Genomic DNA, 17,442 nt, shown 5'->3' with positions numbered 1-17,442 from the left:
CATGCTACGATATGACATTCGGGAGCATGTTAGTTTTTCAGCTTGCCCTACCTTGGATTCCATGATTGCTAGGGCTAGGGAGAGGGAGATTGATCTGGAGCACATCCAGAAGAGGAAGGTAGTGAAGGGGCTGACGACTGGGGCTTCGGGGAAGAAGCCCAAGGGATCTGATGGTAGGCCGAAAGGCCAGGCAGGACGGGACCGGTGTGGGAAATGCGGTTGGTCACACGAGGGAGCTTGTCGCACTAGGCCGGGTTCGGGCTGCAATAAGTGTGACAAGGTGGGGCATTTTGGCAGGGATTGTACTGCCCCCGCCCCTGCAGTACATATGACAGACTTGATATGATTCCATTGCAATCAGAGGGGCCACAAAAGGGCCAATTGACCGAGATTGACAACAGCGCCAGCAACAGCGCCGGTCTCAGCGACGGCGCGGGTTACAGATGGCCGGAAGGTCAAGGCAGAGGCTCCAGTGGTGCGGAGCCGAGCATTTCAACTGACAGTCGAGGAGGCACGCGCTGCACCTGATGTGGTGACGGGTATGACTCTTTCCCTCTGATTTATTTTTATGATGTTTATGTATTTGATATGTGCTCTATTTAGGATCGTTCCATGTGAACGGCATCCCAGTTCAAGTGTTGTTTGATTCGGGCGCTACCCGATCGTTTGTTTCTCTTGCGCTCAGCAAGAGATTTTCCGAGTCTTCGGGCATGTTGGATTGCTCTCTAGAGGTAGAGATTTCAGACGACCGATCGGTGCGAGCATCGACAGTATTCCGAGATTGTGTGCTGAGATTATTCGAGGAGCGCTACCTGGTGGATCTGGTTCCCATACCTTTGCAAGGGAACAAGGTTATTATTGGTATGGATTGGCTAAGCCCCAATGGGGCAGTGACTGACTGTGCGCAGCAGTTGGTGTGAATCAGGACCCCAAGTGGGGGAGAGCTGGTGATTCTGGGCGAGAGGCCGCAACGAGGACCAGCTTTATGTTCGGCAGCAAGAGCTAGACGTTACCTGCAGCAGGGTTGCGCAGGTTATGTTGTGTACGTTATGGATACCCGGGAAACGGGTAGGGCGACGGTGGGCGATGTGCCCATAGTACGAGAGTTCGCGGATGTATTCCCCGAGGAGTTGCTTGGGATACCTCCGGAGCGACAGGTGGATTTCAGGATCGACCTTGTCCCTGGTGCGGCTTCGATAGCCAAGGCACCGTATCGGTTGGCTCCTCCCAAGATGCAGGAGTTGTCTACACAGCTTTAGGAGTTGTTAGACAAGGGTTTCATAAGACCGAGCAGTTCACCCTGGGGAACCCCGATTCTGTTTGTGAAGAAGAAGGACGGGTCGTATCGGATGTGTATAGATTATCGAGAGCTGAATAAGGTAACGGTGAAGAACCGCTACCCACTCCCGAGGATTGATGACCTCTTTGACCAGCTACAAGGAGCATCTTGGTTCTCCAAGATTGATTTACATTCAGAGAGGAGGATGTGCAGAAGACTGCATTTCAGACACGTTATGGCCACTATGATTTTGTGGTGATGCCTTTCGGGATCACCAATGCTCCTGCCACGTTCATGGACCTCATGAACTGCATGTGTAGATCGATGTTAGATAGGTATGTGATAGTATTTATTGATGATATCTTTTACTCCAAGACGCGAGAGCATCATGAGGAGCATCTGTGGGAGGTTCTGGAGACTTTGAGGAGGGAGAACTTGTACGCTAAGTTCTCCAAGTGTGAGTTCTGGTTGCGCGAGGTGCAGTTTCTTGGGCACCTTGTCAACCAAAATGGGATTTCATTAGATCTGGCCAAAGTGGAGGCCGTGATGAGTTGGGAGGTTCCGAGGTCTCCATCTGAGATTCGGAGCTTTCTGGGATTGGCAGGCTACTATCGGAGATTCATTCAGGACTTCTCCAAGATAGCAGTTCCGCTCACCTGACTGACTAAGAAGTCGGTGGTGTATCGTTGGGGGACTGAGCAGCAGGCCATGTTGGAGGCACTGAGACAGAGATTGTGCGAGGCGCCAATCTTATCCCTGCCAGAGTGCATGGCGGGTTTTGTTGTGTACTGCGATGCATCCATCGTAGGTTTGGGTGTGGTATTGATGCAGAGAGGGCATGTCATCGCCTACGCGTCGAGGCAGCTGAAGCCTCACGAGGCGAACTACCCGACGCATGATTTGGAGTTGGGGGCTGTTGTATTCGCCCTCAAGATTTGGCGACATTACCTCTATGGGGTTCGTTGTACGATTTACACGGACCTCAAGAGTTTGAGGTATCTCATGGACCAGCCAAATTTGAATATAAGGCAGCGTCGGTGGCTTGATGTGGTAAAGGATTATGATTGTGAGATCCTCTATCATCCGGGGAAGGCCAATGTCGTGGCCGATGCGCTTAGCCGCAAGGCAGCGCCGATCGAGATATCTGTCTGAGGATGACAGTGGTGACTCCGCTTCTGGAGCGGATCCGGGAGGCTCAGCAGGAGGCTATGAAGGAGGAACATCGGAAGAGTGAGCGGATTGTGGGGCAGGTTTCCTCCTTCGACTATGATAGCCAAGGGTTGTTGACTCTTCACCGTAGGGTGTGGGTCCCTTATCATGGAGGCGTGCGCCAGATCCTGATGGAGGAGGCACATAAATCCCGGTTCTCCATTCATTCCGGGGCGACGAAGATGTATAGGGATCTTCGTCTGGACTATTGGTGGCCCTGCATGAAGTGGGATGTGGCATGGTACGTGGAGCGGTGTTTGACCTGTAGGAAGGTCAAGGCCGAGCATCAGAGACCACACGGCAAGATGCAGCCGTTGGATATTCTGTTGTGGAAATGGGAAGACATCGTGATGGATTTTATCACCAAGCTTCCTAGGACCGTGCGAGGAGTAGATTTGATCTGGCTCATCTTCGATCGATTGACCAAGAGTGCCCACTTTATCCCGATTCAGGAGAGCATTTCGGCCAAGAAATTGGCCGAAATCTATATCAGGGAGGTGGTGGCGTGGCACGGAGTGCCAGTCTCGGTGATTTCGGATAGGGATGTGCGGTTCACTTCCAGGTTTTGGAAGAAATTCCACGACGAATTGGGTACTCGTCTGCATTTCAGCATCGCCTTTCACCCGTAGACGGATGGCCAGAGCGAGCGGACCATCCAGACTCTGGAGGACATGCTGTGGGCATGTGTTTTAGACTTCGGAGGTAGTTGGGATACCTACCTTCCGTTGGCGGAGTTCTCGTATAATAATAGCTATCATGCGAGTATCGACCGTCCTCCCTTCAAGATGTTGTATGGGAGGAGGTGCAGGACCCCGATATGTTAGGGTGAGGTTGGCCAGAGGGTCATGGGGAGCACCGAAGTAGTGCTCAAGACGACAGAGAAGATTCAGCAGGTCTGGAGCAGACTTCAGACTGCTCAGAGTCGGCAGAAAAGTTATGCCGATAGACGTCGATCAGACCTAGAGTTCCATGCTGGGGATATGGTTCTCCTGAAGGTGTCGCCTTGGAAGGGCGTCATCCGATTCAGGAAACGGGGAAAGTTGGTTCCCAGGTATATTGGACCGTTTAGGGTTGTAGCCCAGGTGGGCAAGGTGGCATACCGGCTAGATCTGCCAGCCAAACTCAGTCAGATCCACAAAACTTTCCACGTCTCCTAGCTGCGGAAGTGCCTGGTGGACGACTCAGCAGTGGTACCCTTGGAGGACATTCAGGTTGATAACAGCCTGATTTACATCGAGCGGCCTGTAGCGATCCTCGACCGAAAGTCAAAGGATCTGAGGAACAAGAGGGTTGAGCTGGTAAAGGTGCAATGACAGTAACAGAAGGGATCGAAATGGACATGGGAGCCGATGGATGAGATGATGGAGCATTACCCAGAGCTGTTCCAGGATCGAGCAACAGACTTCGAGGATGAAGTCTAAAATAAGTGGGGGAGATTTGTAGCACCTGGTTCTTGGTACGTATTCTATTATTAAATCTTTAATTATTTTGCATTTTTGGTCTTGGACTTGGCGAGTTGAAGGACCAACTCGCCGAGTAGAAGTGGGATGAGGCGTGAAGTTTAAGCCATGGACTCGCCGAGTCGGGTCCCGGACTCGGCGAGTAACTGCTGTCTGGATTAAAACCCTAATCCAGGGGTTTGCACCCTATTTAAACAACCTTATGCAGCCTCCAATCCCCCCTTTATGCTCCCAAACACTTCTCATCGAAACCCTAGCCGTTTGTGCTTTGTTGAGGCCATTTTTGGTGTTCTTGTGTGATAGTAAAGCTTGGAAGGAAGAAAGGAGCTTGGAACTTGAGTTGGGGACAGTAGATCCAGGGAGTTTACTTCATCTTCAGCAACTTCAAGGTATAATGCCTTTGTCTTGACTCATCTAGGTGTTTATTCATCTTTAACTTGGGATTTCTTTGGATTGCTAAGTCATATTTCGATATTGGGAGTGTGGGGTGGGTTTTGACTTCAGATCTGGGCCTTAAGAGGGGTTTCATGGCATAAAAGGGCCATGAAATCCCCATGCACATTGTAGGACACTTTATGTGGATTTTTGAGCTAAAAACCTCATGCATGTGCATCAAGTTTGGAACTTTACATATGAAGTGGACATTAGGAGGCCAGATCTATGGTTTTGGTGTGTTAGATCTCATTTAAATCAACTATATGGAATTGGTCAAGAATGGACTCCGCGAGTCCAAGGCAATCTCCTTAGAACTCGGCGAGTTGTTCATCAACTCGGCGAGTTGAGGACAGATCTGGTTCATCGGATGAAGGCCAACTCGACGAGTTGTTCATCAACTCGGCAAGTCAGATGAGTTTTCATGGGGCGTTCGGATGAGAGAAGAACTCGTCGAGTTTACGACCCAACTCGACGAGTAGGATCACGGATGAGGACGATTAGAGAGGGAGGGACTCGGCGAGTTGTTGTCCGAACTCGGCGAGTCGGGTCAACTGGAAGTTGACTTTGACTTTGACTTGACTTGGTTGGGGGTAAAACGGTCATTTTACCCTAAGAGTATAGAAATCAGTTTCTAACTGAGTGTGTGTGGGGTTTGTAGCCAGAGGATTTCCGGAGTAGCAGCGGACGGAGGTTTCCCGCACTAATTATCAGCAGCTACCTATACGAGGTGAGTTACCTTCCAGTAGGGGTGGGTCTAAGGCCACAATGTCGGCCCACCAATGAGGAGTATTTAGAAGATGATTGTCTTTGTGATAATTATCTTGGTCTGGTATGTGTTTGGTTATGAGTTATATTTGTATGATATGTTACGTGCATGATAGGGATAGTTTCCCTGATAGTGGTCCTTAGGACCAAGGGGTAGGTCAGTACTCGGATATGCCTGACTGTATGCTTATATTTTGTTATTGTATGCTAGTGGTAAGGGGTGGAATAGTCCCCAGTTACCGGTTGAAAGATACCGATGATGATTACCGGTTGAAAGATACCGATGGTATTGTATGGTATGTGGTATGATGGGGGAACTCACTAAGCTTTTTGCTTACGGTTTCAGTTTTTGGTTTTAGGTACCTCTTCGTCTAAGGGGAAAGAGCCGGCGGCGTAGCATCGCATCACACACACATCTGATTTTCCGCACGGTGTTTTCTGGGAGTGTACTCTGATATGATATTTGTTTATGTTGTGGGTTTCAACCATGACGTGTGTGACATCCCCAAAATCACGGCCAGAAAAGACCGGTTTGTTTATGCTTTGTTTAAAAATCAGAGTTACATTTTAAATGAAAGTGTTGCGGAATTTGTCCCAAAACAAAAATATGATAAAGATTTATCAAAAGCATTTCCATAGAAATGTATTTCATTAAAAGACTCGGGATGTCATGTTCGTACAGATCAAAAGCATAAACAATACAATATAAGCCTTACTACATTATTTCATATCTACAGGCCTATATCTGTAATCCCTCGTCCAAAACATCACCTCTATGCTCATGCGCCACTACCTGTAATACAAGAAACTGAGTGGGTCAGGCTTGGGAGCCTGGTGAGCACATAGGGTTTTCAACCCACAATAAATAAGTTTATTAATTTCATCAATCAACAATAACCCGATTACCCGTTCCCGTTATCCTCACTTTATGTCCCTAAACACCTATCATAAGGGACCTAGCCTAAGGATCATCATCGGGACGGACACTACTGCTAAGGGGATTCCTCGGCAATAAATGTCCCAAAGGCAACCATGTGGGGGATGGAGTACACCGGTGAACACATCGTTCACAAACACCTACAGGTTGCGAGCCTGCTAGTGTTCCACTGGACTGTCTAGAAGAGTCCGTGGTCGTCATCCATACTCCGCTAGATGACAGAATCAACAACATCAACATCGAGGCCTCTCATCATTTTATCACACATCACCTATTGCATCTACCCATGTTTTACCCCAACATTTTCGTAGATATAAAATACATATACAGTTTAAATCATTGAAAACATGTATAACAACGTTCATCTAGCATAGATAGCAAGTATTCAGATAATATGCACACATAGCACGTAATTTATATAAAATACTTCATATCTATGTGTAAGTTGAAAGTAACTATGCACTCACTTGTTAAGGTGATGATTCCAAAATCGGGCAGCGCTTGCTTCTAACGATTCTATTTTCCTTCGACGAAACCTAGCATTATTATCGCTAAATTTTAGTCTAATATTTATCGTGACCAACTATTAGTCTTAGTATTATTATTATTATATAAGCGTTAAACAATATTTTCCAACCACTATGTACAGACAGGGGCCAGACATAAAACACCGGAGGGCAGGACCATTTTGGCATATAGCACTTCTGAAATCCAACAACCCTATGCGGCCCTTTAAACCAGATTCCCCGTACCGCGAGTAGTTAAAAAAAAATATTATAACGACACTTATATAAATTATAATAATAGCTCAAATATTTATTATAAGTTCATAATAACAATACTAATTTTAAATATAAGCTATATTAAAATAAGGTAAGCATAACTTACTTACAAGGGGGTTTTAGCTAGGAGTCGGGCTCTGCAGGGGCAGAACTTCGTCGCTGAATCTTTCTAAGAAAGATTCGTGCAGCGCTTCAGCGCTCACCTTACTATACTAAGCTACAGAAAGAGAAGTCGAATCACGAGGGACCGAAATGCTCGGGGCATAAGGAGAGAAAGACTCTTGAATCAAGAGAATGGTGCAAGAAATATGAGAGCCCAAGGCTCTTATTTATACTAATTGAATTTTCAAAAACTACCCTCCATAATTACTTAATGACCTTTTAGTTATATAAACAACTAAACACCCCTCTATAATACTATTATAAATGGATTTAATGATATTTGTACTAAACTAATGTCGAAAGAACTCAACATTAGTCTTATAATGACCGCATCGTCGATACCTTTCTAATGATATATACATATGTATATATATGTGTACGTATACATGATTTATACTTTATTTTAATACGTAAATATGCTATTATAATTTGTAACTCGTTCATACGAACTCCGTTTTTGACGTTCTTTATATCCACGCGTAGGTGAAGACGTACTCTACAACTTTCGTTTAGACTCCGTCGGCTAATTTTGACTTTATTTTTAAAGTTATATTTTTAACAAGCCGGGACAGGATTGGTCTGTTTAAAATCTCATAACTTCTTCATACGAAGTCAGATTTGGGCGTTCTTTTTATCGATGTTCTTAGTTTAACATATTTTACGACTTTCGTTTAGATCACTAAGGCTAAATCTCGCTCTATCGTAAATTCACTATTCACGCTTCCCGGTATCGTGTCGGTTCTGTCGTGAAACTTCGACGGGTCATAACTTCTTCGTTATAACTCGGATTTCGGCGTTCCTTATATGCACGGAAACCTTGAGACATATTCTACAACTTTATGTAGAGATATCGGGATTATCTCACACTTTAATTTTTGACGCTCATTTTTTATTCTTTATTAATTATACATTTATAATTAAATAATAAACACATATAATTCACATAATACTCAAATATTTCATCTTTATTACTTCAAAAAGAGTTAAAAGAGTTGACCTAGACTATTACATTGACAAAAATGCTTAGCCCTGAAACCCGGACGTTACAATTCTCTCCCCCTTAGGATGATTCCGTCCCGGAATCATGCATCAGCAAACAGATGTGGATAGCGACTCATCATGTCATCCTCTGTTTCCCAAGTGAGATTCGGCCCATTCGAATGTTTCCATCGGACTAGCACCAAGTCGACCATCTTGCGTCGTAACTTCTTAGTCTTACGGTCAACAATTGCCTCAAGCTCCTCGATCAGCCTTTTATTTTCATCCATCCTTAACTCTGAGATTGGAATTATGTCGGGAACATCTCCCGTGAATTTCCTCAAATAACACACATGGAAGGTGTTATGAATACCATTGAGTTCTTCGGGCAATTCCAGCTTGTAAGCTTGGTTCCCTATCTTCTGAAGAACTTTGAACGGTCCAATAAACCTTGGACTCAACTTTCCTCGTTTCCCAAATCGTATAAGTCCCTTCCACGGTGAGACTTTAAGCAAAACGGAATCCCCAACTTCGAAAGTTATCGGTCGTCTTTTCTTGTCAGCATAGCTCTTCTGACGATCCTGGGCTGCTAACATCCTTTCCCTAATCACCTTCAACTTCTCAGCAGTCTCATGGACTATCTCGGGGCCCATAAACTGCTTCTCTCCGGCTTCAAGCCAACAAGACGGCGTACGACACTTCTGTCCATACAAGGCTTGATAAGGTGCCATCTTGATGCTCGAGTGAAAACTATTGTTGTAGGAGAATTCTACCAGAGGTAAGTGCTCGTCCCAATTTCCTTGGAATTCGAGGGTACATGCTCTCAGCATATCTTCCAACGTCTGAATCGTTCTTTCGCTCTGACCATCGGTTTGCGGAAGGTAAGCAGTACTCAAACACAACTTTGTACCCAACTCCTCTTGTAGACTCCTCCAAAACCTCGATGTGAAACGACTATCACGATCTGATACAATCGTAAGAGGGACACCGTGAAGTCTTACAATTTCCTTCACGTAAGCATTTGCAAGCTTATCCATAGACCACTTCTCATTGGCTGCTATGAAGTGTGCACTCTTGGTGAAACGATCCACGACTACCCAAATCATGTCGCGACCGTTCTTCGTCCTGGGCAGTTTAGTCACAAAATCCATGGTGATGTCTTCCCATTTACCCATGGGTACAGGTAAAGGTTCTAAACTCCCATACGGTTTCTGATGTTGTGCCTTAACCCTCGCACATGTTACACACTCGGCCACATACTTCGCAACATCGAGCTTCATCGTCGGCCACCAGTAGTAGGGTTTTAGGTCCCTATACATTTTAGTGCTACCGGTATGAATCGAATACATGGTCTTGTGTGCTTCTTCCATTAGAAGATCTCTTATTCCTCCCGTCTTAGGTACCCAAATTCGATCTTGGAATACCTTCAGTCCACGACTGTTTGTACCGAACACTAACGTTCTTCCCAAACGTTCTTCCTTTCGGTCATTTTTCTCTAAAGCTTCTTCTTGAGCTTTCCTGATGCTTTCCACAATCGTCGAGACGACTTCAATTCTTAACGCTCTTGGCCTTTTCCTTTCAAGATTGACTTTCCGACTGAGAGCATCAGCAACAATATTTGCTTTACCTGGGTGGTAGAGTATCTCACAATCGTAGTCCTTGAGAAGTTCTAGCCAGCGTCGTTGCCTCATGTTCAACTCCTTCTGATTAAAGAGATACTGGAGACTCTTATGATCAGTGAAGAGCTTGCACTTTGTGCCGTAGAGGTAATGCCTCCATATCTTTAAGGCAAATACTACCGCTGCCAACTCCAGATCATGAGTGGGGTAGTTCTTTTCGTGCTCTTTCAATTGTCGAGATGCGTATGCTATCACCTTTTCTCTTTGGGTCAGAACACAACCCAACCCGACTCCAGAAGCATCACTATAAACCGCGAAATCTTCGACTCCATCGGGTAGAGAAAGTATCGGTGCTTCACATAACTTCTTCTTTAGTTTCTCGAATGCCTCATCGTGTTTCTCACTCCACGTATATGTAGCTCCTTTATGAGTCAAAGCTGTTAATGGAGCAGCTATCGAAGAAAAGCCTTGGATAAATCGTCGATAATATCCGGCTAATCCTAGAAAGCTTCGAATTTCCGTGGGACTTTTCGGACGTTCCCACTTCATCACAGCCTCGATCTTTGCGGGGTCAACCATTATTCCCTCCTGGTTAACAACATGACCCAAGAATTAGACTTCCCGTATCCAAAAGTCGCATTTGGAGAACTTTGCAAAAAGCTTCTCCTTCTTCAACACTTCTAATACTTCCCGTAGATGCTTTCCATGCTCCTCTTGGCTTTTTGAGTAGATGAGAATGTCGTCGATGAACACTATCACGGATTTATCGAGGAATGGTTTACAAACCCTATTCATCAAATCCATGAATGCTGCGGGAGCATTGGTTAGCCCGAATGACATAACCAAGAACTCGTAGTGTCCATATCTCGTTCTGAATGCAGTATTCTCAATATCCTGCTTTCTCACCTTTAGCTGATGATATCCTGACCTAAGATCGATCTTTGAGAAGTAGCTCGAACCTTGCAGCTGATCGAATAGGTCATCAATCCTCGGCAATGGATACTTGTTCTTCACCGTTGCCTTATTCAGCTCTCGGTAGTCTATACACATTCTCATACTTCCGTCTTTCTTCTTCACGAATAACACCGGAGCTCCCCAGGGTGATGAACTAGGTCGAATAAAACCGTTGTCCAACAGCTCCTGAAGTTGCGTCATGAGCTCCTTCATCTCCGTCGGTGCTAATCGGTAAGGTGCCTTTGCTATCGGTGTTGTTCCTGGTAACAAGTCTATACGAAACTCCACTTGCCTATCAGGTGGTAATCCGGGAAGATCTTCGGGAAAGACTTCCGGATAATCACACACAACCGGTATATTCTGCACCTCTTTCTTCTCCTTCTTGGCATCGATTACGAATGCCAAGTATGATGCACATCCTTTGGACAAACATTTCCTGGCTTTCATCAGGGAGATGATTCCAGAATTCACTCTGCGTTTGTCCCCATACACCATAAATGATTCTTTTCCGGGTGGGTTTACCTTTACTATCTTCTTTCGGCATTGAATCTCAGCATCGTTGGCGCTAAGCCAATCCATACCCAAAACGATGTCGAAACCGTTTAACTCTATGGGTAATAGCTCTTCGTGGAATTCGTTTCCGTTTAGGTCAATGACGATGTTCCTAATACGATTACTAACAGGTACGAATTTGCCACTGGCAACTTCTACAATCAGGGCATTATCTAGTTTTTCTACAGGCAATGCTAATTTCCCACCAAATTTATGCGACACAAAGGAGTCGTTGGCTCCGGAATCAAATAGTATATTTGCAGGCAAACCATTTACAAGAAAGGTACCTGAAGCGACGTCTGCTGCCTCCTTTGCAGCCTCGAGCGTCATCTGGAAGGCTCTCGCCTTCGGCTTCGGTGGTATGTTGGGTCTTCCTGTCTCCTTCTTCTTCGGGCAATCCCTTGAAATGTGCCCCTCCTCGTTGCACTCATAACAGACCTTCTTAGTGAACGTGCATTCATTGGCATAGTGCCCAGGCTTTCCGCATTTGTAACAAGTGACCCCTCCGTCACACTTCCCAGAGTGCTTTTTCTTGCACTTGTCACACCACTTCGCTTCTGATCCTCCTCCTCTCGAACCAGACTTCGAGAATCTACCCTTCTTACTGGACCTTGAGGATCCGTCAAATTTCCTTTTTCTCGCCAACCTCGACTTTGCTGGCAGCTCTTCCCTTAATCATATCCTCCACAGACTTGGCAGCCCAGATAGCTGCCTCCAAAGTAGGTGCCTGACGCACTGGCACCGCGTACTCCCATGGTAATCCCTTTGCGTACTTATCAATTTTCGTCAGCTCATCCGGAACAAGACGCAAGGCAAATTCCATCTTTTCTGTGAAGTTGTTCGTGTATTCATCGATTGACATGCTCCCCTTCTTTAGGGTTAGAAACTGGTTCTCTAGCTCGAGCAGGTTTTGAGCTGAGCAGTACTTTCGTTTGAATTGTACCAGAAATTCTGCCCATGTCAGTTCCAGGGGTTTGTTGGGGCTTAAAGTCTTCCCCAAAGTATTCCACCAACGTACAGCGCCTCCTTGAAACTGACGCACTGCAAACGTGGTCTGTAGCTTCCCTCTGCAACCGCATCTCATGAAAGCTAACTCCATCTCCGAGATCCAATCCATGACTCCGATTGGATCTTCCTTTCCCGTGAAAGTCGATGGCTTGCAAGTCTGAAAATCCTTGTACTTGCATCCATTTCTCTCGAATCCGTCATCTTGGTTATTTTCTTGAACTATTGGTTGGTTGACTTGACCAACAGTTCCACTGTAGTCTCCTTCCTCAGTCTGCCCTTCGTTCAACTCGGGCTGTTCGATTTGAATAGTGCCTTCCTCTCGATTTTGCTGGAGCAAACGTCTAGTTTCCTCCATTTGACGATCCAACATAGCCTGGATCATCGCTTGCACTCCGGCCATCGTGACTGGCTCAGGTGCAACTTCTTCTACAACAGGTATTTGTTGAACCACTGGGGGTTGGTTCCTATCTCCATTCGCGTTCACGTTTCCGCTACGAGTCCTTGCCATCTTGATCTATACACCGAATAAGGTGAATTTAGATCTTTATTTAGGATAGACGTTTAAATCGTCCTTATCACTCCGAAACGTTTACATGTTAGTTCTAATATCGTAGTCGTACGTTTAGAATCCTAAACACATAAAGTTTCCAGATCCGGTCGGCAACAGACCATAGATCCGAACAATTAACAGCATATTATGCACAAAGCATTTAGCACATAAAAGCATTTTAGGCACAATTCCTAAAATAGGCTAGTGCTCACACCTCACAATCATCGCTTAGCATTCTAAGTTTAAGTCTAGAAATCCTACAAATTCCTAGTTCGCTTAAACTAATGCTCTGATACCAAATGTGACATCCCCAAAATCACGGCCAGAAAAGACCGGTTTGTTTATGCTTTGTTTAAAAATCAGAGTTACATTTTAAATGAAAGTGTTGCGGAATTTGTCCCAAAACAAAAATATGATAAAGATTTATCAAAAGCATTTCCATAGAAATGTATTTCATTAAAAGACTCGGGATGTCATGTTCATACAGATCAAAAGCATAAACAGTACAATATAAGCCTTACTACATTATTTCATATCTACAGGCCTATATCCATAATCCCTCGTCCAAAACATCACCCCTATGCTCATGCGCCACTACCTGTAATACAAGAAACTGAGTGGGTCAGGCTTGGGAGCCTGGTGAGCACATAGGGTTTTCAACCCACAATAAATAAGTTTATTAATTTCATCAATCAACAATAACCCGATTACCCGTTCCCGTTATCCTCACTTTATGTCCCTAAACACCTATCATAAGGGACCTAGCCTAAGGATCATCATCGGGACGGACACTACTGCTAAGGGGATTCCTCGGCAATAAATGTCCCAAAGGCAACCATGTGGGGGATGGAGTACACCGGTGAACACATCGTTCACAAACACCTACAGGTTGCGAGCCTGCTAGTGTTCCACTGGACTGTCTAGAAGAGTCCGTGGTCGTCATCCATACTCCGCTAGATGACAGAATCAACAACATCAACATCGAGGCCTCTCATCATTTTATCACACATCACCTATTGCATCTACCCATGTTTTACCCCAACATTTTCGTAGATATAAAATACATATACAGTTTAAATCATTGAAAACATGTATAACAACGTTCATCTAGCATAGATAGCAAGTATTCAGATAATATGCACACATAGCACGTAATTTATATAAAATACTTCATATCTATGTGTAAGTTGAAAGTAACTATGCACTCACTTGTTAAGGTGATGATTCCAAAATCGGGCAGCGCTTGCTTCTAACGATTCTATTTTCCTTCGACGAAACCTAGCATTATTATCGCTAAATTTTAGTCTAATATTTATCGTGACCAACTATTAGTCTTAGTATTATTATTATTATATAAGCGTTAAACAATATTTTCCAACCACTATGTACAGACAGGGGCCAGACATAAAACACCGGAGGGCAGGACCATTTTGGCATATAGCACTTCTGAAATCCAACAACCCTATGCGGCCCTTTAAACCAGATTCCCCGTACCGCGAGTAGTTAAAAAAAAATATTATAACGACACTTATATAAATTATAATAATAGCTCAAATATTTATTATAAGTTCATAATAACAATACTAATTTTAAATATAAGCTATATTAAAATAAGGTAAGCATAACTTACTTACAAGGGGGTTTTAGCTAGGAGTCGGGCTCTGCAGGGGCAGAACTTCGTCGCTGAATCTTTCTAAGAAAGATTCGTGCAGCGCTTCAGCGCTCACCTTACTATACTAAGCTACAGAAAGAGAAGTCGAATCACGAGGGACCGAAATGCTCGGGGCATAAGGAGAGAAAGACTCTTGAATCAAGAGAATGGTGCAAGAAATATGAGAGCCCAAGGCTCTTATTTATACTAATTGAATTTTCAAAAACTACCCTCCATAATTACTTAATGACCTTTTAGTTATATAAACAACTAAACACCCCTCTATAATACTATTATAAATGGATTTAATGATATTTGTACTAAACTAATGTCGAAAGAACTCAACATTAGTCTTATAATGACCGCATCGTCGATACCTTTCTAATGATATATACATATGTATATATATGTGTACGTATACATGATTTATACTTTATTTTAATACGTAAATATGCTATTATAATTTGTAACTCGTTCATACGAACTCCGTTTTTGACGTTCTTTATATCCACGCGTAGGTGAAGACGTACTCTACAACTTTCGTTTAGACTCCGTCGGCTAATTTTGACTTTATTTTTAAAGTTATATTTTTAACAAGCCGGGACAGGATTGGTCTGTTTAAAATCTCATAACTTCTTCATACGAAGTCAGATTTGGGCGTTCTTTTTATCGATGTTCTTAGTTTAACATATTTTACGACTTTCGTTTAGATCACTAAGGCTAAATCTCGCTCTATCGTAAATTCACTATTCACGCTTCCCGGTATCGTGTCGGTTCTGTCGTGAAACTTCGACGGGTCATAACTTCTTCGTTATAACTCGGATTTCGGCGTTCCTTATATGCACGGAAACCTTGAGACATATTCTACAACTTTATGTAGAGATATCGGGATTATCTCACACTTTAATTTTTGACGCTCATTTTTTATTCTTTATTAATTATACATTTATAATTAAATAATAAACACATATAATTCACATAATACTCAAATATTTCATCTTTATTACTTCAAAAAGAGTTAAAAGAGTTGACCTAGACTATTACATTGACAAAAATGCTTAGCCCTGAAACCCGGACGTTACAATTCTCTCCCCCTTAGGATGATTCCGTCCCGGAATCATGCATCAGCAAACAGATGTGGATAGCGACTCATCATGTCATCCTCTGTTTCCCAAGTGAGATTCGGCCCATTCGAATGTTTCCATCGGACTAGCACCAAGTCGACCATCTTGCGTCGTAACTTCTTAGTCTTACGGTCAACAATTGCCTCAAGCTCCTCGATCAGCCTTTTATTTTCATCCATCCTTAACTCTGAGATTGGAATTATGTCGGGAACATCTCCCGTGAATTTCCTCAAATAACACACATGGAAGGTGTTATGAATACCATTGAGTTCTTCGGGCAATTCCAGCTTGTAAGCTTGGTTCCCTATCTTCTGAAGAACTTTGAACGGTCCAATAAACCTTGGACTCAACTTTCCTCGTTTCCCAAATCGTATAAGTCCCTTCCACGGTGAGACTTTAAGCAAAACGGAATCCCCAACTTCGAAAGTTATCGGTCGTCTTTTCTTGTCAGCATAGCTCTTCTGACGATCCTGGGCTGCTAACATCCTTTCCCTAATCACCTTCAACTTCTCAGCAGTCTCATGGACTATCTCGGGGCCCATAAACTGCTTCTCTCCGGCTTCAAGCCAACAAGACGGCGTACGACACTTCTGTCCATACAAGGCTTGATAAGGTGCCATCTTGATGCTCGAGTGAAAACTATTGTTGTAGGAGAATTCTACCAGAGGTAAGTGCTCGTCCCAATTTCCTTGGAATTCGAGGGTACATGCTCTCAGCATATCTTCCAACGTCTGAATCGTTCTTTCGCTCTGACCATCGGTTTGCGGAAGGTAAGCAGTACTCAAACACAACTTTGTACCCAACTCCTCTTGTAGACTCCTCCAAAACCTCGATGTGAAACGACTATCACGATCTGATACAATCGTAAGAGGGACACCGTGAAGTCTTACAATTTCCTTCACGTAAGCATTTGCAAGCTTATCCATAGACCACTTCTCATTGGCTGCTATGAAGTGTGCACTCTTGGTGAAACGATCCACGACTACCCAAATCATGTCGCGACCGTTCTTCGTCCTGGGCAGTTTAGTCACAAAATCCATGGTGATGTCTTCCCATTTACCCATGGGTACAGGTAAAGGTTCTAAACTCCCATACGGTTTCTGATGTTGTGCCTTAACCCTCGCACATGTTACACACTCGGCCACATACTTCGCAACATCGAGCTTCATCGTCGGCCACCAGTAGTAGGGTTTTAGGTCCCTATACATTTTAGTGCTACCGGTATGAATCGAATACATGGTCTTGTGTGCTTCTTCCATTAGAAGATCTCTTATTCCTCCCGTCTTAGGTACCCAAATTCGATCTTGGAATACCTTCAGTCCACGACTGTTTGTACCGAACACTAACGTTCTTCCCAAACGTTCTTCCTTTCGGTCATTTTTCTCTAAAGCTTCTTCTTGAGCTTTCCTGATGCTTTCCACAATCGTCGAGACGACTTCAATTCTTAACGCTCTTGGCCTTTTCCTTTCAAGATTGACTTTCCGACTGAGAGCATCAGCAACAATATTTGCTTTACCTGGGTGGTAGAGTATCTCACAATCGTAGTCCTTGAGAAGTTCTAGCCAGCGTCGTTGCCTCATGTTCAACTCCTTCTGATTAAAGAGATACTGGAGACTCTTATGATCAGTGAAGAGCTTGCACTTTGTGCCGTGGTAATGCCTCCATATCTTTAAGGCAAATACTACCACTGCCAACTCCAGATCATGAGTGGGGTAGTTCTTTTCGTGCTCTTTCAATTGTCGAGATGCGTATGCTATCACCTTTTCTCTTTGGGTCAGAACACAACCCAACCCGACTCCAGAAGCATCACTATAAACCGCGAAATCTTCGACTCCATCGGGTAGAGAAAGTATCGGTGCTTCACATAACTTCTTCTTTAGTTTCTCGAATGCCTCATCGTGTTTCTCACTCCACGTATATGTAGCTCCTTTATGAGTCAAAGCTGTTAATGGAGCAGCTATCGAAGAAAAGCCTTGG

The sequence above is a fragment of the Lactuca serriola genome, chromosome 1 (genome assembly GCF_051521515.1).
Source record: "Lactuca serriola cultivar US96UC23 chromosome 1, Lser_US96UC23_V15, whole genome shotgun sequence".
NCBI classification, from domain to species: Eukaryota; Viridiplantae; Streptophyta; class Magnoliopsida; order Asterales; family Asteraceae; genus Lactuca; species Lactuca serriola.
This window is presented reverse-complemented; position numbering follows the sequence as displayed.